Below are 22,846 nucleotides of genomic sequence, written 5' to 3'. Positions count from 1 at the left end.
CTTAGGAAGGTAGGGCTTCCTGACTCTGGCATCGTGCTTTATGCATTCTGGTGCCCCTTAAATCGGTGATCCATTAACCACTGCTGCCTCTTTCTCCACTTCTGTATAAGGTTTTCCCTATAAGCTCCTTGTAGGCAGCTTCTGTTACAGATTTTTTTGTTCCTCCAGGGTCTTGCCCAGAGAAAGGGTGGTATAAAACCTCAGTGGATTCCCTGCCTTTTAGCTATTCTTCCCTCCAAAACAATGACTTTTTCTGCCTGGTTTGTATTGTCTTATCTGTGTAAATATTCCCTGTAAGCTCACTGAAGACAAGAGCAGTTCGGCGCTTATTGTATTCTTAGGTCTTCCTTAGCCCTTTGCTCGGGAGATTCTAAATATTTCATAAATGTTTGCTGGATCAAACGTTGGCCTTTGTCTTCCTGGGGCCCAGAATTCCTCCTCCTCATCCCATCTCCCACCCATGGAACCTGTGCCAGCCCAAATCCCCAAAGAGCCGGAGCACCGAGACAGCCGGCTGGCCAGCGGGAGGCTCTGAAGGGAGGGAAGCCGAGAGAGACAAAAGGGACCCGTGGCTGAAACAGATGCTTTTTAATAAGGTTACGTGGATTACATAAAGTCACAAAACCCAGAAGGGGAGATTACACAGAAGTGTTTGAGATGAGCGTACCACGGCATTCCCCTGGTAGACACGTACCGCAGGCTACTGTCTGGAATTCATTGGAGTGCAAGTCCTAGACCAGAAACCGAAACGAGAGGCTGGAGAAGGAGTAGAAAGACACGGAGGTACAATGTTGGCTGGCCCTAAGCTGGTGCTCTTCTCCCAGGAAGCCGGTGTCCTCCCACCTCCACTCCTACTCCTTGAGGGGCTTCTCTGGGGGGTCCCCTTTGTTACAGACGGGGCCCTGCCCCAGTTTCCAGAACCCAGAGGAGTGGCAGGAAGCAGAAATGGGAGAAGGCACATGATGGGTTCATAAGGAGGCGCAGGGCGGGCAGCCCAACTCACAAACTCCACGTGTCTCAAGCTAGCGTGCGGGTCCCGGGGAGGCTTTAAAGCAATCCAGTTTATGCAGACAAGATCCCCCAAATGGTGTCATTTCTTCTGCGGGTGGGTAAGCTGTCCTAGGCGCCCTGGCCTAGAAGTCAGCCGAGAGGGGGTGGAGGGTCCCCTGGGCCGTGCACATAAGGTTCTGGCAGCATCCTGCCTTTAAAGAGGGAAGGGGTTCAGTGAGGGAGGGAAGGCCTCCTGGGGAAGGGGGCCCTGAAGGCACAAGAGAAGGGGGTGTTTGCACACAAGGCACCAGATGCGGGGTTCTAGTCAAACTGCCTCAGTATCCCTGATGTGTCCAGCAGGGCTGGGTGACGGGGGAGAGGACGGGGCTGGTGGCTTCCCAAGCAGGGCCACAGAGCACCGGTCAGGAGCGGAGGACAGGAAAGTCTAGTCTGCCTCCCAGAAGCGGGGCTAGTTCTCTACAGATGTCTATCCACGGACACAAATACATTCTGTATTTGTAGAAAAAGATCAGAATGGAATCGTGGGAAGTTGTGATGGTCCAGAGGATCGAACTGGGCAAGAAACCCATTGAAGCAGCGAAGGCCCTGTCGGGTCTTCCGCTGAACCACGGAGCCCATCGTGGGATGGGCCGTGTCCCGGCTGGTACCGAGGTGCGGGGCCAGTGCTGGGCCTTCCTGATTTCCTATGGGTGAGGTCACACATCTAGGGAAACACTGACACGCGATGTCACGGGAAAGGGCCCCACAGGCAGGGAATGAGAAACGGTTAGCAAAGGGCAAAGAGAAAGGCTGGAGCTTTAGTATTTCTTTCTTGGGGGGGTTAAAGGACCACAAGGGCCGAGCCGGTTCTCCTTGCGGTTCAGGCACGATGCGTGCCGTCGTCCAGCGGGGCTCCCTGGAAAAGCCGAGGGTCTTCAAGGTTGCCGGCGAGGTCCACACCGAACCGAGCGCCGATCCCGCTTCCACAAGAGTCAGACCCGTCTGCAGGAAGGAGGAGACGGAGAGAAAAGAAGAGAAGGGCTTGTTAGCAAAGACGCCGCACCCTGCGCGGGATGGGTGAGCCCCAGGTGACACGGGCCGTTCGGCAGGAGGCAAGTAGGCAGCCCAGGCACAGCCCACCATCGACAAGACCGAGAGGGCCCGGGATCGAGCTGCCTCGGGAAGACCAGGAGCCGCCATATGCAAGAGAGACCGGACGAGACTCTGCTGCAGACAGGCTCAACAGGAGACTTCCTAAGAAGGAGGGCTATTGGATGGCGGGGTGGACTGTCCACTGTGGGACGGACTCCTCTCCCTAGAGGTCTTCTGGGCACTAGAGGCTGAGCGACCCTGGGATGGGGACGTTGGAGACAGAATTCCTGTCCAGCCTCTGAGGTCCTCTGCAGGGCGAGATTCTGGCCTTCACCAGAGACTCCTGAAGCAGGAGAACAATTCTCTGCCTTCTCCGTGAAACACCGAGGAACAAAGGAGGGACACCAGAGACATCAGGAGTTCCCTGAGGCCTGTGGGATAGCAAACATCTAAACTCCCTCTGCTGACATTCAAGGCCCTTCACAGTCAGGCTCCATTCTACCTTTCTTTGGCTTTCTCTGCTCCCCTCTTCAGTCTGGCTGCTCTAATCATTGTCTCTAAAGCCCAAGAGCTCATTTACTAACCTGTGCCTTCCCTCAACCCTCCTGCCTTCTGTCCCCTTTCTCTGAGGCTTGGGGCATGTTCCTGGGGACCCTTCCCACCAGGCCGGGTCCCCGGATTCTGTCTCTCCTCTCAGGTCCAGTATGATTTCTGACTTCTGACTTCTCCCCCATGACCCAGGAAGCCCATTATTGGGAAAACCTCTTCATCCTGGGGCAGCTGGGTGGCTCAGTGGATAGGAAGTCAGACCTAGAGACCAGGGATCCTGGGTTCCAATCTGGCCTCAGACACTTCCTAGCTGTGTGACCCTAGGCAAGTCACTTGTCCCCCAATGCCTGGCCCTTACTGTTCCTCTACATTGATTCTAAGACAGAGGTAAGGATTTTTTTTTTAAACCCAACTTCATCCTGCAGGATCCCATCCGCTTGGCACCTCATTCTGCCTTTCTGATCTGGGAGGGGGGGCATCCTATCCAAGGCTCCATCTAAGGAGGGGGCTCAGCTCAGACCCTTGCAGGCTCCTCTTAGGCCCAGAGCAGCACAAGGCTGGCAGGAGATCACTGCTCATTGGCTCCTGACACCAAGGCCTGCCTAGGCCCCTGACGGCAAACCTATGATGCGTGTCAGCACTGACATGCGTAGCCATTTTCAATGACACAGGGTCGCATGCCGAGGACGAAACATTTGCTGTAGTGTAGTGTAGACACTCTGTGCCGGAGGTTAGTAGGCAAAAAAACCAGAACTCCAGCACAGAGCATCTAGTTCTGGGACTTCCAGGCCATTGGGGACCTTTGACCTCACTTCCGGCCAGTGGAGCAGGGAGCAGCGGAATGCCGTGGGGGACGCATCTCTGGGGGCCCTGTGATTGCCATTGCCAGCATCCAATCTACTGTTCTGGGGTGTCGTGGATTTCTAATGGACCATCATTACTGAGATAAGTGAGGGGGAGGCTGGGAGAGACGAGGGCCTGTGCTAGGGGTGCCATTTCCCACCATTAGAAATAGTGGCAGCCATATAAGGAGCGCCATCTTGTGCCATCTTGTGGTCAGTTAGGCTAGTTAAGCCCTAACTGCCTGCAGGGCTAACAGGCTATCTATAATTCTATCTTCTGTCACTGCCTCCCTGATGGAGAACCCAAAAAATAAAAAATCAAGGTTAAGTAAAGGAAGTGGTAGTAGCAGTAGCTGACCCTTTCAAGAGACATGGATCGAGATGTATGGCATTATAGAAAAAAATGGCAGATCATTTTGCGTTCTATGTACTGAAATGGTAGTAAGCAGAATGTGGAATATAAATAGACATTTTGAAACCAATCATTCCCAGCTCTTGAAAAAAAAGTGAGGATGAAAGGAAGGAATACATTTCCAGGCAGCTACACCTTTATAAGATTGTCAATCTAAATTTGTAAAAGGCTCTACAAATTTAACATCTGTAAGTCTGAGCATTGCTCACTCCATAGCTCAGCATGGAAAAGCACTCAGTGAGGGAGAATTTTTTTCTTTCTTTTTAAATTAATTAAATTTAAACTATTTTCCCATGGTTACATGATTCGTGTGCTTTCCCTCTCCTCACACCCTCTACCCCCCTGTAGCTGACACGCAATTCCAACTAGGTTTTACTGTATCATTGATTGAGACCTATTTCCATATTATTGATAGTTGCACTAGGGTAATTGTTTAGTGTCTACATCCCCAATAATATCCCCCTCAACCCATGTGTTCAAGCAGTTGTTTTTCTTCTGTGTTTCTACTCCCATAGTTCTCCCAGCGAGGGAGAATTTATTAAAGAAACTCTCCTAAGATGTGCACCAGTTCTATTTCATGATATGCAGAATAAAGATGCAATTATTAAGAGAATATATGAGTTACCATTCATTAGAAATATCATAAAAGACCAAATAATGAAACTGAAGACAAACATACAACTTCAATTAAAGAGAGACATAAATAATTGTAAATATTTTTCGATCTCTCTTGATGAAACTACTGATGCCACATCATATGCTCAGTTGGCCATTACTGGTCGATATTCTGATGGTCTCACAATGAGAGAAGAGTTGATAAAGTTAGTATCAGTGCCAACAAGTACTTCAGGAAGTGAAATATGTAAGGTTGTTATACAAACATTCAGTGACCTAAGCATTGATATCTCTAAAGTTGTGTCAGTGACAACAAATGGGACACCAAACATGGTGGGGATAAAAGTTGGATTTGTCAAATTGTTTACGGAAGCTATTGAACATCTGATTGTGCCTTCTCATTGTATTACCCATCAGGAGACTTTATGTGCCAAGGCAGGACTCACTGACTTAAACGACTTAATGTCAGTTGTTACAAAAATAGTTATTTTAATAGCTGCTCACCCCATTCACAAGCGAGAATTTTCTGCACTTTTACTGGAGGTTGATTCCGTCTACAGTGGACTGCTGATGTACAATAATGTAAGATGGCTGAGCTGAGGCAAAGTTCTTGAGTGCTTTGAAGAAATTAAGGTATTTCTTGAGGATAAGGATCTGGGAAACTTTCCTCAGCTCAATGATGATAAGTGGGTCAACACCCTGATGTTTTTTACAGATCTCTTTGTTCATATTAATGAACTGAATTTAAGGTTACAAGGTTTTGGCAAAAGTATTGACGTTATGTTTGGATACATAAAAGTTTTTGAAAATAAACTTAAAAATTTTCAAGCGAGATGTAGAAACTAAAACTTATAAGTATTTTCCTCAAATAACAAGGTATTTTGAGAAGGTCAGTGCAACTGTACAGAATGAAATGGAACCCTTGAATATAAAGTACCAGCATGTTTTAGACTCATTACTTGGCCAGTTCAGTGATAGATTTAATCAATTTAGAAGCCTAAAACAGACCATGAAAATAATTGGGTATCCTGATGTAGTAGTCTACAGTAGTTTGAAATTAAATGGTTTCCAATGGAGGCAAATTGATGATTTGGAGATGCCAACTTGCAGAATTTTTTTTTAAATATAAACCCTTATCTTCCATTGTCTTGGAGTCAATACTATGTATTGGCTCCAAGGCAGGAGAGTGGTAAGGGCTAGGCAATGGGGATCAAGTGACTTGCCCAGGGTCACACAGCTGGAAAGTGTCTAAGGTCAGATTTGAACCTAGGACCTCCCGTCTCTAGGCCTGGCTCTCAATCCACTGAGCTACCCAGCTGCCCCCAACTTGTAGAATTTCAAGATAGCATCTGGGCTCAGGTGTCTGTCGACTTGAGGTCAAAGCTTGAGAATCTGGAAAGGTGCCGTTTGGAGAATCAAAAGGAGTGCCACTGTGAACAGGAAATTTGGAGTGCCGATTACCAGACACTTTTAGTGCCCAGAAAAATATAGCAATGGCTTTACTCACAATTTTTCCCTCTACGTACTTTTGTGAGACCTTATTCTCAGCATTAAATAATATCAAAAGCAACAAAAGAAACAGATTGACAGATGAAGTTAGTAATGCTTGCTTGGGCTTGAAGTGTACAAAATACCAACTTTCAATTGAAGATTTAGTGGCTAAATGAATTTTCATTAGCCAATGAAATTCAGCAACAAAAAAGTCACTAATAGGCAGGTTAGTTAAAGAATTCCCCCCTCCCCCTCACTTATCTTAGTTCATGGCACCCCACACAAGTTAAATAGTATCAAGACCAACAAAAGAAATCAACTGACAGATGAACAAAGAAGTCACTAAGTAGGTAAGTTAAATAATTAGTTTTTGGTTTATTAAATACAGTTATATAATACAATTATACATTTTTGTTATTTAAACTATAAATATTGCAAAATTATGTTTTTTTTTTCTCGAAGTGACACCCCACTCGAGTTATGCTTGTTTTTTTGGGGAATTTTGACACACCAAGCTCGAAAGGTTGCCCTTCACTGGCCTTGGCTGTGGCCTGGCCATGCCAATTCTGGGCAAGTCTGATGACAGGTCGGTGAATCCCATTCAGATGGCTTGGGCACCCTGCTGAACCCAGAGTGGCCTTTAAGGAGCAAAGCTATGAGGCAGGGGGCTGAGGGAGCACCAGGGTGCCCTCACAGAGCCCCGTTCTGGGGGATGCCTCAAAGGCTCTCATCTGAGATTCAGCCTATTTAGAAAGCTTTGCTACTCATCCAGCGGGCCACTGTGACTCCTGAAGATGCCCTCCTAAGGCAGAGAGGCACTCACTGAGCAGTCAAGGTAGGACTGAGGCAAGTGAGCTTCTCAGGTAAAATAACTTGCCCTCCGTCACCCCGAGAGGACGCAGGAACTGCCGTGCTCCAGGGAAAAGGATGCAAGAGCTCAAGTGTAGGCCTGCCTCCTGACCCTGAGCAACTCCATCTCCTTAAGCCTCAGTTTCCTTCTCTGCAAAATGGGGACAGTACAATACTATGGCACCATCCTACCACGCAAGGCCCATTAGGGCCTTTGGTTCTCCGTCAAGCCCAGCCATTAAGTTCTCTATTGATAACGGGCTCAAATAGGATTTCCTCTTTCTGGAATCCTTTGGAAACCTATTTTTATTTTGTTTCCTATAAAGAGGCTGCTGTTAGCATGGCCCTCAGCGACCTCTGTAATCTCATCACCTCTGGAGCTGCCTCCACCCCAGAGGCTCACAATAGACAATACAGAACTTGTCCCACACTGGGGGGGCGGGTAACGAGGGGGTAAGGCTGCCCACGGGCCTGCTCCCCAACAGTTCTGTGAAGTAGGAAGCTTTACTCAGGGCTCTTCCCACTCTGACCCAGTGACACTCAGGGCTCTTCCCACTCTGACCCAGCATCACCCCGCACCCAGAGCAGAGGGGCCACAGAGAACAAGTCGGGCAGATTCCCCAGGAGCCCGATCCCGAGGTGACAATTCTCTCATTATGCATCAAAGACAAAAGCAAAACACAATCCCTCATTGAAAGCTGGAGGCTGCCAAGACTGGCCAAAGGAAGGGAAGAGCTGATGGGAAACCCTGTGACCTAGAAAAGCGCCGCTGCCAGGTGAGAGATTCCAATAGAGGGGAGCAAACTCGCCTCCACATCCTGGGCCTTTGGCCGGCCTCTTCTACCCACCAACTCCCTCCAGCAGAGTCCCCCCAACTTCCTGGCACCGTCTGGGTGCAAGGAAATGAGGCCTGCACAACTCGAGCTCCAGACACCTGCCAAGGACAAGAGACCAGGCCGGCCACCCAGTGACCGGTTCTGGGGCCGCTCACTGGGCTGCAGGGCCCGAGAACCCAAGAATCCTGATCTCTCCCCCAGGAAGGCACCCATGTCCAGGTCCAGGCAGGGAGAAGGAAACTCTCAATCCTGGGAGTCCAGGGGACTGGCTTAGGTGCGTCATTCACTCGCCAACTCCTCTGATCATGCTGCAAACACCTGCCAGGCCCTTCCCAAAAGGAGAGTCCAGGGTGGGCACCGCGGGGCCAGGAGCATGGAGGGGATGGACGGCTGTCTGGGGAATTGGTGGGACGAAGGGAAGCGGCAGAGGGACAATGAACTCCCCACAGTAAGCTTTCTACATATTTCAAAACATTCACCAGGCAGCGCTGCTTCTCGTCTGGCATGACTGGCATTGGGCTCACGGATACAGACGTGGTATCCCACGGTCAGCAGCTCAGAGGCACCTCGAGTGCTGGGCCTTTACTCAGGAAGATCTGAGTTCAAATTTAGCCTCATATGAATTAGCTAGGTGCCCCTGGACAAGTCACTTAACCTCTGCCTGCCTGTTTCCTCCTCTATAAAATGGGAATAACAGCGCTTCTTTCTTGGGTTGAGGATCAAATGAGCTATTTGTAAAGTGCTTTGCAAACTTTAAAGCACTATATAAATGCTAGTTGTTGTTGTTATTTACTGTTATTTACGATTCCTTTCCAAGTCTAGCCTTGATGATAGCTCAAAGGTTTTCAAAAAGGTTTATATGAGGCGAATCCCCTGGGCTAGTCTTGGGTAAAGTTGGTATGAAAAAGGGAGTTTCATTAGTAAAAGTTCCTCTGCACTTTGCGCTGTCTCCCCCACAAGCAGGGTTTCCTCTTCACACAAACGTTTGGCAGCTTTTTAGAACTTTCCTCTTCCCCCGACTCCAAGAAGCTCCACTTGGCTTGCTGAGGCCGAGGCCAAACGGTCTGAACCCCGTCCACGACGCTGCGCGTCCCACTGCGTCCATGGGCCACCGGGGGGTTGTGGCCCCTCTCAGAGTCCAGAGCTCGGGAGCCAGACCAGAGTGGGCAGCCACTGGTCATTCCCATCCGCGAGTGGATTCGTTTATAGGTCTTTGGAGCAGACTTAGAGGCTGGATGGGGCCCTCTGAGGCTGAATGTATGGATAAGGAAACTGCGCCAATGGGGAAGTGACTTTGCCCCAAGACATGTGGGGAGTGTGAGGTTTAGTCGAGATTTGAACCCAGGTCTCATGACTCCAAACGCAGTGCAGCTTCCAATGGACCACTGTCTCCTTTGGAGACTCGGTAAAGCGACGACGATGCTATAATAACCACCTGAATGATTTATTTAGTCTTTATATCGTCTTTAAGGTTTGCAAAGAGCTTAACAAATACCAGCTCATTTGATCCTCACAAAACCTATGGAAGAGAGAGGCTACTGTAAGCCCCATTTCGCAGATGAGGAAAGTGAGGCAGGCAGAGGTTAGATGACTTGTCCACGGCCACAGTTAATAGCTGAAGCCAGCGGCTGATCTGAACTCAAATCTTCTTCCCTCGGAGTCCTTAGTGCTCCCCCCAACTGTCCCATGCACTGCCTAAGGGGGTGACAACATTCCAGAGCTGGGAGGAATCGCCTGCCCAGCCTTCTGGGGCATCCCAGCATCCTTTCGGAATCCTCCGCTAGAGAATGGCCAGCTGGCCGAGGTGCTGCCAGAAGAACAGGAGGACGGCTGACGGAGGGCCCACTTTGTCCCTCCTGCTGAAGAGTAGCCAATGTGTTGGTCATCCCCGGTCCGGGCCCCTCTTCTCCTGTCCAGACCACCGATCCCCCGGCCCAGGCAGCCAGGGGGCCTCTGAGGGCGCCAGAGGGGTGAGGCGACAACGTGCCGTTTCCCGATGGAACCCTGAGGCATGCGGCTCCGATGGAGAGCTGGCCAGGCAGGAGGAGGCAGTGCGCACTGGCTCTGCGGCCGGGGCCCTGAGGGGGCGTCCCAGCGGCTCTGTGTCTTTGGGCAGACCCCTGGCCGGCGCCTGTGCTCCAGGGGTTGCAGCACTCGCCCTCCTGCTCATGGGAAGCCCTTGGCACAGACGCAGGAAGGCTCTGGCCACCCTCCAGGCCACCCATGGCATGGAGGTCAGGCAGGGCACCATTATTGCGGGGGACGGAGGCCAAGACCTAAAGGGTACCTCTGGGGAGCCGCCACGCTACAGCTGCTTGTGGAGAGGCAAGCTCAGAGGCCCAGAGTCTGCTGCCCAACAGGGAGGCCCTCTGTGCCCGGGGCACGTGGCTTCCCCTCTTCGGACCTCAGCCTTTTCATTTGTGAAATGAGGGAACTGGACCAATGGCCTGGGAAGTCTCTCCAAGCTCCAAGTCCATCTGTGAGCCTCAAAGTGACGCTTGAAATCCAGGCTCTCAGGGCAGCTAAGCAGCCCAAGGGAGGGCCTGGGTTCAAATCTGGCCTCAGACACTGCCCAGCTGGGGGACCCTCCATGCCCACTGCCTATCCCTTACCTCTTTTCTGCCTTGGAACCCCATTTAGTGTCGCTTCTAAGACAGAAGGGAAGGGCTTCAAAAGAAAGAAACCCAGGCTCTGTGGCTGCTGCCACCCTGGGCTTGCTCCATGTGTTGGGCTGGGCTGGAGAGCACCGACTCCCCCATGATTTAGGCCTTTCCAGAACCTCCTGGGAGAAGCAGGTCAGTCTGAAACCAGCTCCTGCTCTCACACGTGCTGGGCAGGGAGTGTTCACCGTCTTCTAAAGGCCTCTCAGGCCACCGGCTTGAGCCTCACAATAACCCTGGGCCACGCGGATTACGCCCATCCCTCAGATTCAGGATTTTGGAACCCTTTTCCTGCCCCACAGTCATAAGCCAGTGCCAGAACCTGGCCTAGAACTCGGATCTCTCTGACTCTCTAAAAGTGGGCTGACCTAAAGGCCAGAAAGGAATGCCTGAGGCCAAGGTTGGAGGTCTCTCTGCCCCGACTGACCAGGAGTCCTCTGGTGGCCTTCAGCTCCCTCCCAAGGAAACACGAATGTGATTCAGAAAGACCTAGAAGAGAGAAGAGCCTTGGATGCTGTTGCTCCCAAAGGCTGCTGCCAGACAGACACCCAGTCAGGGTAGACTGGCACAGGGGAGGGATAGTGGGGTGTGAGTCACAGCTCTGCCAACTGACTGCTTCCGGGCTCTGGACAAGTTGGGGAAGCTGTAGAAAAGCCTCCTGACGGAGAGGCCTCTGAGGCACTTCTGCTTTCCCGTGACTCTTTGGAACCTCCCTGGGGGCCTCAGGGTCCTGCTCAGAAAAGATCCTCACCTGCTCTCAGGGACAGGGTAGTCTGGGCTTCCAGGGACAAGGGCACAGATGGATCTGGGCTCCCTTCCCTGACCCCGCTGACCTCGACTGCCTCCTGGCTCTTTGGTCCTCTCAGTATTCCTGGCTTCAGAGTTGGAAGAGGCCCCAAGACAGCGAGACCTGGGGTCAGAGCCCCGGCTTCCCATCTCAGCCTGGCCACTCACTCCTCACTTCCACCTGGGGAGATGAGGTGGCTGGACTAGTGGCCTTCAAGCTGTCTTCCAGCTCTTGTCCTCTCTCTCTCCCTCTCTCCCTCTCTCTCTTCCCCCTCCCTTTCCTCTCTCTCTTCCCTCTCTGGCTGTCTGTCTCTTTCTCTCCTTCCCTCTCCTCTCCCCCCTCCCTCCCTTCCTCTCTCTCTGTCTCTCTGCCCCCTCTTGTTTCTCAAGGTCACACTTTTACAAATGAATAAAAGGAACCCTGGAGAGGAGAAGTGGCCTGTGTGCCACTTCTGCAGTGGTGGAATCAGGATTTGAACTCAGGACCTCTAGTTCCAAATTCATTGTTTTTACCCCTCTGTCTCCTGGCCTCCCCTCTAGTGGATGGGGAGTGACTGGAGTCCAGCTAGGTATTTCTGACCCGGCCCTTGGGGCTGCAGGCACAAGAAGCACTCAGTCCCTAGTGGCCAAAGGGAGTTCAGGCTATCACACCCACAGAGTCCCCATCAGCTGTGGCGAGGAGCCTCCCTGTCCAGCTCTAGGCTGCCCTCAGATGACCGGGTGGTGCCTGTGTGTCCCCCATCCACACTCCCAAAAGCTTGTGACTGCTTCACCAGCAATGTCTTTTTTTTTCTTTTTTAAAACTCTTCCCTTCCATCTTAAGATCAACACTGTGCATTGGTTCTAAGGCAGGGGAGTGGTGAGGGTAGGCAGTGGGGGTGCAGTGACTCGTCCAGGGTCACACAGCTGGGACGCGTCTGAGGCCGGATTGAACCCAGGACCTCCTGTCTCTAGGCCTGGCTCTCCATCCCGAGCCCCCCAGCTGCCCCTCAAATTACTTTTCAAAAACATTAAGGGGTAACAAGTCATTTGGCTTTCGACTTGGGGAGAACTTCCCGTCCCCCTGACATCCAGGCTTGCATGATGACATCGCAGAGAAGAGTTATGAGACAACGGAAGAGCCAGGTGCAAAGGAGCCGTGATTGCGCCATCGTCTGGCCAGCACAAGGGCTGGGAAGGGCCCCAGAAGGCCTGGGCCGTGCCGGGGAGAGGAAGGAAATACCACAGGAAGAATGCTGGTTTGGAAGCTTCCCTGGGCCTCTCCTCCAGCGCGGGCCTCATGTGCGGCCCACGATGCCAGGCACGGCTCCCCGGAGCTCGCAGGCGGAGCTGGAAGGGGCCGCAGGATGACTTCATGCCCGCTCGCTCCCTCCGGCCCCTTCTCTCGTGCCTCGTGGGCTCGGCTCGGCTCCCGGAGAAGGGCTTCCTTCCTGGCCTCCCTTCTGAAGGGCGAGCAGGCTGCCTCCCCTCCTGCTCCACCAGCGCTGCTCTCTCCCGAAGTGCCAACCCCGGGCGCCCGTGCCCAGGCCTCCTCCCCGACCCTCTGCAGCCTGGGACGGCGCTCGGCCTCCTCGGTGGTCTGCAGGGGCTCCCGGTCTTTCCTGAGGCTTCCTCACCAGCCCGCTCTTTCCTGCCCTGCCGGTCCTCCTTCCGGAGCTTCACTTTGTCCTCGGATGTCCTCCTCCCCTCCTGGGCTGGAGCTCGGCCCTCCACGTCTTCTCTCCACACCGTATTTCGGGCTTCCAGGCGGCTCTCCCCCTGCACAGTCGAGAGCCGGCTCGCCTTTGCCCACGGTGTGTCTTCTCAGGAATTCCCCATTTCCTTCCGTGTCCACAGTGAGGAGGGAGAGCCTCGGGCCCTGGGCAGGCCCCCCTCGCTCTGGGTCTGCCATTCTGGAGCCCTTGCGGGGAGCGGCAGCGCCATCTTGCCCTTCCTTCTCTCACGTTCTCCCTCCCAGACAAAGGGAGGGCCAGAGGCTGGGACGAGATCTGCCCGTCAGCCTCCTCTGGGCTCCTTCCTCATGGGCTGCCTCCCTCGGACGATCTCCCCATCGAAGCCGTCCTTCACCACGTCCACAGATTAGCTGTCTAAAATGAAGATCATAACAGCACTGACCTGCAAGGGTGGTTGTGAGGATAAACTGAGATATTACTTGCATCGTGCCTGGCATCTAGTAGGTGCTTAATAAATGTTTGCTTCCTGCCTTCCTTCCTACATCCTTTATCCAAGCTGCCCAGCCATGGGATAGAAGGTCCATCTCCTCCTTCAGTTGGAATCCTCCTCGTGCACCAAGGCACCCATTTCTGGAGTTCTCTGGCTGGTGGGGCCGGGCGTAGGCTCAGTTATTACAGATGACTGACTCAATGCCTCCATTTTAGAGATGAGGAAAGTGAGGCCTCAGGAAGGGAAGCGGTTAGCGCAGGGCCTCATGGGCGATCTACCTTGGCTGTCCCCCTCATCTCCTTTCCACCAGTATCAGTGGCAGGGGCCACCTTGTTTGTTAGGGTCAGCACATGCTTGGAAGCCAGGAAATGCTTACTCAATGCTTCGGCACTCCATCGTAAAGCGTTTTCCTGATCATCTTCCACGGGGTCGCTGGCACAACAGCATTCTCCCCCATTTTTATGGGTAAGGAAACTTGCTCAGAGAAGGCGGGGACTAGGCCAGGGCCCCATGAACAACGTGGGCGGAGTTCGGAGACTCCGCGGCACACCACTGATACCTCTCTATGTGCCCTAAGGTGGCCTTCTGTGCCACTGTTCTGTTGCAGGTTTTTAGTGGCTCTTATCTTCTGTCTTGGGAGCAACAGTAAGTATTACTTCCAAGGCAGAAGAGCTGTAAGGGCCAGGCAGTTGGGGCTTAGTGGCTCGCCCAGGGTCACAGACAAAAAGACAGATTGGAACCCAGGACCTCCCGTCTCTGGGCCTGATTCTCTGAGCCACCTCGCTGCCCTGGTCCTGGGCTTTTGCCACATAAGCTTATTCTATATTCTAGTGCCTGTCGCTGTTCCCTTAGATCCCTGTAAGTCCCCCGAGGGCAAAGATCATTGTTAGCATCCCTCTCTTCAGAAAATATTTCTCGAACTGAACTGAAAATGTCCGAAAATGTCCTCAACTTTTCCAGTGGTTGGTCCAAGACAGTTCCGTCAGTCGCCTCCATCATTAGCAGGCTCATGCTTGACTCTTTCAATGGTTCTGTGATTTCAACCCCTAAACTCGGTGAAAGGGTCAAAGTCTGCACCGTCTGAGGCTCCACAGGAGGCTGCCAGGGATCACTGGAAGGACCATGCAATCCTCCAAAGACAAAGGAACCCAATAGGTTCCCATAGCTCAATTCTGGGCCCACCTCCTGTCTCTTTTCAATAAGATAGGAATCCTAGGAGAGTAACTTAGTGGGCTGCCCAAATGACCCTCCAAATCTGGGAAGCCTGCCTTCTTCATCCACTTTGTGTTCCTCTGGTGGAGGGCTGGGAAGATGTTTTTTAGCACTATGTATCTCCCTGAGAAGGCCCTCCTGATAGAATCATCCCAGCTCATCTATGATAGGAAGCATCTCAAAAATCATCCTGCTGAGAGCTCAAATAGGAGAAGCACTGCTATCACTGGGAAGGGTTTTTTTGAGATGCTTCTAATTATAGACGAGATGCCTTCCTTGTAAAGTAACACGTCTGGTCCTATTAATCATGAAGCCCAAGCCACTGTTTGCTGAAGGCCCTTTGGTCTGAGTTAAATGCTTTATCATAACCCCAAACCTTCGCCACTGGGCTCTTCTGGGACCGAGTCTTCCTGCCTTGGCCATCCTCTGCTTCAAACCTCTTCCCTCCTCAGGCCCGGGGCCACTCAGCTGACCTTCGACCAGCCTGTGCCTGGACAGTGGATTCCGGGATGGCTCTCACCGTTTCCTGTTTAGGACCTAATCCATCCAATCTGTTGTCATCCTGTTCTGTACTGGTGCCTGTCGTCATCTTTTGATGACTCTTCTTGGCTCGTGATGGACGGGCTCGAATCTTGCTGGGGCCTTGGATCACGTTCATTTCCCGATCCCAAAGCAAATCTTCCTGCTGTTTGCCAGGCTTCCCACGCTCCAGGCCTGTGCTGGCTCCGCTTAGGAGGGCACGAGATTGCTGCACTGCTTCATCCTTGGCGTTGGCACTGATGCTACAGATGTTGGCACGTAAGCCACATGAACTACGCGGTGGTCTGTCGGCTTCCATTGCTGGGAGTGCTGCCAGGCGAGATGACCAAGAGTCCTACGAAGGGATGTTTCTTGTTTCCTTTAAGTACACAATGAAAGCAGCCCTGCCAAACCCTTGATTCATTCTTTGGATGAGGCTTTGCAAGCCGTTCTTTCACTGGGCTCTAATTTCTTTGTCTCCTGGTTTCATTTATAACAAGAATGTCAATATGGGCGAGATTCAGTTCTTCTCAGAGTCTCAACTAGCGGGTGATTAGAGAATGCTCACACACTTGGAGCATCAACAATTAAGTTAATGTTTGTAGACTGAAAATTGGGAGTCTCAGCCTTTTCTACCACTCATTCCACTGCCATCCTGTGGGAAGTGGAAGAGGGTCCAGGGCTCAGGGCCATTTTGTATTTTCATCTGCTTCATGGCTTGCTATAGTTTTAAAAGTCCTTTTTGAAACCCTTCCCCTTCCATCTTAGAATCAATCCTGGGTATTGGTTCCAAGGCAGAAGAGATAAGTGACTTGCCCAGGGTCACATAGCTGGAAAGTATCTAAGGTCACATTGGAACCCAGATCTCCCATCTCTAGGTCTAGCTCTCTATCCACTAAGCCACTTAGCTGCCCCTTCACATTCTCATTTAGCAAGGCTTGTAATGAAAGAGCTGTTGGTGGGTCCACACTGGGCTTGGCCAAGTTTCTTTCCCCAGACCTAGGAATAGGTTAACTCCAGGTTGTTACCCTGAGGTGTGCCATGTGACAAGGAGAGGCTGACTTAGCGAGCTGCAGGCCCACAGAGAGGCTGAGTCACAGAGGGTCCAAACAATCCCTCTGCCTTAATGCTGCCTTTAATACGAAAGGATGCCACAAATAGAAGGGACCAAGGGATCTCCAAAGATTGCCAGGAGAAGCTCGGGCCCAGGCCAAGGTTCCTTTCCCAGCCCTGCAGTAGTCTAATTGGGACAGGGGGCAAAGCTTGAGGAAAAACAAGCTCGGTCTGAGAGGGAATGCATAATTAGCCAGGCCTATGGCCTTCACCCCTACCCTGTGCCCTGGGAAAAGGAACATGTTCTTAGGGCCATTTTCCCTGCCAAGGCCCTGACATCTTTCTGGGATTTGCTCGGCTCTGCCTTCCCCTCCAATCGGAGGTATTGTCTCTCTTCAGGAAGCTGCTCCTGAGCCCTGGGAATTGTCATTTTCTCAAACTCTCAAGACTTTTCACTATAGCACAAGGGCCCTTTAGAGAGTGATGGCACTGCTGGGGTCAGAGTTCTGTTTATTACGAGTGTGACCTTGTGCAAGTCACTGAAACTCCCGAGACCACTTTCCTGACATACAGAGTGAGGGGATGGGGCCGGAGGATCCCAAGGGTCATCCAGTCCTAAATCTATGACCCCCAGAAAGAGCTGAAGTGACCAGGTCATATAACACCCAGTTTTGTCACTAAATCCCAGGCTCTTTCTCTCAGGCCATTTTACCCCCTTTTTAACTCTAACTATGAAAAGGAGAAAATTCTCTCCTGCCTCACTGATAAATAAGATCAAGAAAGATCACGGATGCTAACTAAGGGACTTCGTAAATGGTCGAACACGATGGAAATACAAGCTGTTATAGGAATAATAAGGACTAGGCCTGCAATTTAATTGGCACAGGGAATTCCTCTACCAATGCAGGCTGGCATGTTCTCAGAGATGCACGGTTCTCAGAGAGATGCCCCTCTGATGCCTGGGAGGATCTATCAGAAGTGGGCCTGGAACCAGCTCTTTCTGCTCTAGGCCCTGCTGCCTGCAAAGACCCCAAAAGAGAGAGGATCTGAACTCCAAGGTCTGGGTTATCTTAAAACCTGGCTGATTTTTAAAAATAATTTTAAATTTATTTAAATTTATCATTTATTTGTTTTAATGTGTCATTAATTTTTATTTTTTTATTCATTAATACTGAATTAAATTTAAATTTGTATATCACTAAGCCTTCCCCAGTATTCTTCTCCACAGAGAGCCATGCTGTTTAGCAAATACTATTTTTAAGGCAAAAAAAAAAAGGGGGGGGGAGATCAGCCCAACCGATTATTACATCAAAAAGATCTGAAAATATATGCAAGGGGCAATACTTGTGAACTTCTCGCCACAAAGGGCTTGGGTAAAGGTATCATCTCATCTCTCTTCTCTCAAGCCATGCTGGTTCTTTGTAATTTTGCAACATGTGCTTTTTATTTTTGTGGGGTTTTTCACTTATATGGTTATAGTCATTGAGTATCTTGTTTTCTTGGCTCCATTTCCTTCCTTCCGCATCAGTTCAAGGAGATCTTCCCATGCTTCACTCTATTCATCATATTGACTATAGCATGGGAATATTCTTTTATATTCAGGTACTACATTTTGTTTAATCTTTACCCAGTTAATTGATAAACATTCATTAAGTGCCTACTCTGTGTCCTGGGGAAACTCCAAAAAGCAAAAGACAGTCCCTGACCTCAAGGAGCTTACAATCAAAATGGTGGAGAATTGATGGACATCAATGGAAAATCGATGCACTCTTCCTCCCGTTCTCTGCTATCACAAAAAGTGCTGCTATGTACAGGGACTTTCTTCTTATCAGTGACAGATTTGGGGGACAAGAATGGAATCTCTGGGTCAAAAGATATGAATATTTTAGTCTTTTGACTTGCATAATTCCAAATTGTTTTCCAGAATGGCTGTATTGATTCTCAGATTCCACCAAGAATACACTAGTGTTTATCTTCCCATAATCCCTCCAACTTTGACTATCCCCATCTTTTATCATTGTCTGACAACTTTCTCCCATATCTGAGGCAGATGGATGGTGCAGTGCATAGACTACTGATCCTGGAGTCAGAAGACCCGACTTAAAATCTGGTTTCAGACACTTACTAGCTTTGGGATCTTGGACAAGTCAAGTGACTGTGTGCCTCCGTCTCTTCTGCTGCAAATTGGAGTTAAAAAGTAACAACCCAGGGTTCTTGGAAGGCTCAAATGAGATAAAATTTGTAGAGCTGTTGCAAACCTTAAAGTGTTCTATAAACGCTATTATTATCTTTGCCAGCTCGCAGAGTATGAGATAAAGCCTTAGAGTTGTTTTGACTTAGATTTCTCGTATTATTGGTGAATTGGAGCATTCTTTCGTATAGTTGCTAATAGTTTGCAATTCTTTTGAAACCTTATTGTTCATCTTTGAATGTTTATTTATTGGAAAATGGCTTCTTGTAATATATATGTGTATGTATCCTGTATTATATGTGTATATAATATGTACATGCAAATGTACATATTAGATCTTTATATAGCTTAGGATACCAAACTTGGAGAAATTTAACTCAGTTTTTTTCCCCATTCAACCACTTTCCTTCTTATCCTAGGTGCATTAATTTTGTCTGTGTCGGTTTCATGAAATCAGTCATCTTTTATAATAGTGTGCATGTCTCTCTCATTAAAAATAAATCCATAACCATAAGAGGCATAATATGATCTCTTTCTTTTATAATTTTTTAAAATACTGTGATTTTTAGTGTTAAGGTCACATCCATTCAGAATGATTCTAGAATGTGGTCTATGCCTAATTTCTGTTAGACTGCTTTCCAGCTTTCCCAGCAGCTTTTTTTTTTTTTTTTAAATCAAATTGGGAATTCTCTCCTAAGTAAATTATGTTTTCTGCTTTATCAAACACTGGATTACTGAGTTCAATTGTTTCTAATTCTACTTTGTCTAATCTGTCCTAATGATATATTTCTCTATTTTTAAACTAGTAACAAAAGGTTTTGATGGCTGCTATTTTACAATATATTTTAGGTCTACAAGTGTTATTCCCCTTCTCTGCTTTTTTTTTCATCATTTCCCCTGTTGAGTTTTTTCTACCAAATGAGTATAATTTTATTGAGTTCTGTAACATATCCTTAATAATTTGATATTAAAAGTGTAAACTAACTTTGGCAGTGCTATCCTTTTTCCCCTTCGATAATGCTTTATTTTTTCCCCAATTACATGTAAAAACAATTCTCGGCATTCATGTTTCTAACATTTGAGTTCCAAATTCTCTCCTCTCCCTTCTTCCTCCTTCCTTGAGACAGTAATCAACTTGATATTGGTTATACATATGCTATCATATAAAACACTTCCATATTCTATATGTTTAGGATGAAGCCACATAAAAACCCATGAAGAAAATAAAATGAAGAATGGCCTGCTTCCATCTGCATTCAGATTCCTTCAAGTCTTTCTCTGGAGGTAGATGTTTTTCATCATAATTCCTTTGGGAATTGTCTTGGATTATTGTATTGCTGAGAATAGTTAAATTATTCAGTTGTTCATCATACAGTATTGCTGTTATTGCATACAATGTTTTCCTGGTTCTTTTCACTTACTTTGCATCAGTTCATATAAGTCTCTCTAAGTTTTTCTGAAACTATCCTGCTCACCACTCCTTTACAGCACAATAGTATTCCATCACACTCGTAAACCACAATTTGTTTAGCCATTCCCCAATGGATGGGCATATCCCTTCATTTACCATCATTTTTATTATGGTATTGGTACAGTCCAGCCAAGATTCCCAGAACTTCAAGCATTTTAGTTGTTCTTTATTTCTTTAAGGAGCACTTTGCAAGTGAATCTATATAAGCATTTTGTGTGCTTTGGTAGACTGATAGCCAAATATTTTATGCAATATGTAATTATCTGGAATGAGATTTTCCCTTCTATTACTGTCTTTTGGATTTTGTTAATATTTTATTAAAAATGTCATTTTTGAGTGTTCATTTTGTAGTCTGTGACTCCACTGAAGCAATTGTCCAACAAATATCTCTGTTGATCCCTAAGATTTCATAATAAATGATCATATCCTCAGCAAATAAGAATGGCTTTCTCTCTTTATGTATCTTGTTCTTTTTGTTTCCTTCCCTTGTCTTATTGCTATTGCTGGCATTTCCAGAATTATATCATATAATAATATGTCCTCACATTCTGAAATTTAGTCCCATGAAAATAGATTCACCTTTGGGCAAGGTGTTGCATAGTCTATGATGTTTCGGGCCTGCTTCTCCATCATCAACTCTATTTAACTGCTTTTAGAAAGAAATCTCTGAATATACTCTGTGGTTATATTGTTGTGGTGGTCCTCGGTTGCTGTATTTGTTTATCTTTCTCGTATTTCTGTTGTCTGCAGTGTTTGAAAAGTAAATCATTTGTTGAGGTCTGATTTCCTTTCTTGGAATGCTTTGAAAGTCTTTATTTTAAAATTTGAATATCCATCCTTTTCATTAGGGTAAGGCTCAGATTTGAGGGTATGTCCTCTGGGGTGGTTTTCTGAATTCCTTCGTCTCTGGAACACAATTCCATTCCTTCCTGAGGCTTCTGGTGGGTGCAGAATAGTCTTGTGTCATTTCCATCTCCTTCCTCTACCTATGAAGGCGACTCTCCTGGTCACTTGCAGAATCTATTGTCTGTCACTAACACTAACTTAACCACCAGCCATCTTGTCATTTGAAGGCTAGATTTGAGTCTTGCTTTTCCTGGAGGGGGGCTGCAGATGCGTTAGAGCAGTTCTTTTATATTATTTCTGCATCATGCTGTTCCCGCTTTTGGGAGATCCATGATCCTTGGCTCTCTGCATCCCATCTCTGACATCCATACATTTAGTTTGAGTGAACTGACTGCATGTTTTCTGTTGGTATTTTTGCTTCTCTTCTTTGACAGTCTTTCATTTTTCTGTCCCCATCATCATCATCACTAATATTGATGAAGCACTTACTCGGGAGGCAGCTGGGTGGCTCAGTAGACAAAGAGCTGGGCCTGGAGATGGGCGGTCCTGGGTTCAAATAAGGCCTCAGACACTTCCCAGCTGTATGCCTGGGCAAGTCCCTTCATCCCCGACTGCCTAGCCCTTCCTGTTCCTGTGCCTCAGTATTGATCCTAAGGCAGAAGAAAAGGGTTTAAAAAGAAGCGTCTGAACTGTCAGTCCCACTTGGACGGGGGAGAACGTCTCTGAGCACCTCAGCTGGATGCAGGAATCCCAGCAGTGTCAGGCCGACGGCTGACCTTCTCCTGGGCTCTCCTTCTCTCGAGGCGTGTGTCAGCTGCCACAATTGGCGTCTTGGCACACTCGCTCTTCCCCCACAGACTGATGTCATTCATCCCATCATCCTGGCACCAGCCACAACTCTAGAACTCTGGTTGCCATAGCGACTCCATAAATCTTGTAGGAATCATTCAGCTCAGAGGCTGCTGGAGAAAACCTTCCACTTTGTTTTCCCTGGAAAAACTCCATCGTAAGTGGAGAGGAGGCGGGGAAGGCAGCAAAGGCTGATTTGCCGACGCCTCTGCGTGGCACAGGAGAAAGAGGAAGAAGCCTGGGGATCCCAAGGCCCGGGGCTGGGTGCGAGGTTTGCTGGTGTGGGGCGATGCCGCCTTGGGGGAGGGCAGGAGGGATGGGAGAGGTCACCCCGGCCACCCCCCTCGTTTTCTACAGGAGGGCGCTGAGGCAGAGACGCCCAAGGCCCCAGCAGCTTCCCTGCTGCCATTTCTGGCTGCCGGGTCACTCGGCTAACTGCCAACAAATCTGCAGATCGCTGAAAGCCCTCGCTCTGTCTCGTATCCGCTGGGGTCTAGACACAGCCCCTACCCAATACGCGGGGCCACACCTGCCCTTGTTTGATTCGGACCTCGTCCTGACTTGCCATTGGACATCGTCCTCTGCAGAGCTGAGGAACAGGCCACCTGTGCCTTCCTCCTTCCTCCCACACCCACCTCCTCCAGGAAGGCTTCTTTATGGACGACAAGGAGGATGAGGAAGCTCTACCATGAACACGGACTGGTACAGAGGAGCCATTTACCGAGGGTCTTCCCAAGTACATCCCCTCATTTAAACAGTCCCGGGAGGCATCCATCCCCTCACTCTTGGGGCAAGGCCTTGTGCTAGTCCCCATTTACGGCGGAGGCAAATCAAACTCCATTTTTACCTCTTCACTCGGGTACTGTTCTGGCCCCCCTCCAGTGCCGCTGCCTTCCTGTTCCAGAGTTCCCTTCTTCCACCTTGCTGATAGCGTGTGTCTCCTCTGTTAGAAGGGTTACTCCTTGAGGGTGGGGATTGGGGGGGGTCCCTTTCTTGCTTTTCCTAACCCTTAGCATGGTGCCTGGCATATAGTAAACACATAATAAAGGCTTTTTTTACTGATTTACTCAAACAACATTTCCAAGGGGCAGCTGGGTGGCACAGTAGATAAAGCGCCGGACCTGGAGTTGGGAGGTCCTGGGTTCCAATGTGGCCTCAGACACTTCCTACCTGTGTGACCCTGGGCAAGTCACTTACTCCCCATTGCCTAGCCCTTGCTGCCTTTATGTCTTAGAACTAATAATAAGAAAGAAGGTAAGAGTTTAGGGGAAAAGACAAGTACAGATGGACGGCTCTAAAAATGTAGCACGGTCCTGTAAAAACAGCATGATGAGCGCTAAAACGTCAAACTGGCTAAGGCTCGAAAGGAGAGCCAAGGATAATTTTAAAAATTGATTTCTAAAGCTATATTGGTGAAAGG

The 22,846-nt window shown here is 49.1% G+C and overlaps 1 protein-coding gene across 1 annotated transcript in view; it reads right to left on the bottom strand.

The window, feature by feature from the left end:
- Window positions 1-573: 573 nt before the first annotated feature.
- Window positions 574-22,846, bottom strand: part of LOC123245588 (septin-2) — a 123,314-nt gene continuing 101,041 nt past the window's right edge. The window contains exon 14 of the mRNA XM_044674538.1: window positions 574-1,992. The gene's annotated coding sequence lies outside the window, so the exon portion shown is untranslated. The remainder of the gene's footprint in view (window positions 1,993-22,846) is intronic.

The sequence above is a fragment of the Gracilinanus agilis genome, chromosome 1 (assembly GCF_016433145.1).
Source record: "Gracilinanus agilis isolate LMUSP501 chromosome 1, AgileGrace, whole genome shotgun sequence".
Taxonomy (NCBI): domain Eukaryota; kingdom Metazoa; phylum Chordata; class Mammalia; order Didelphimorphia; family Didelphidae; genus Gracilinanus; species Gracilinanus agilis.
This window is presented reverse-complemented; position numbering and strand designations above follow the sequence as displayed.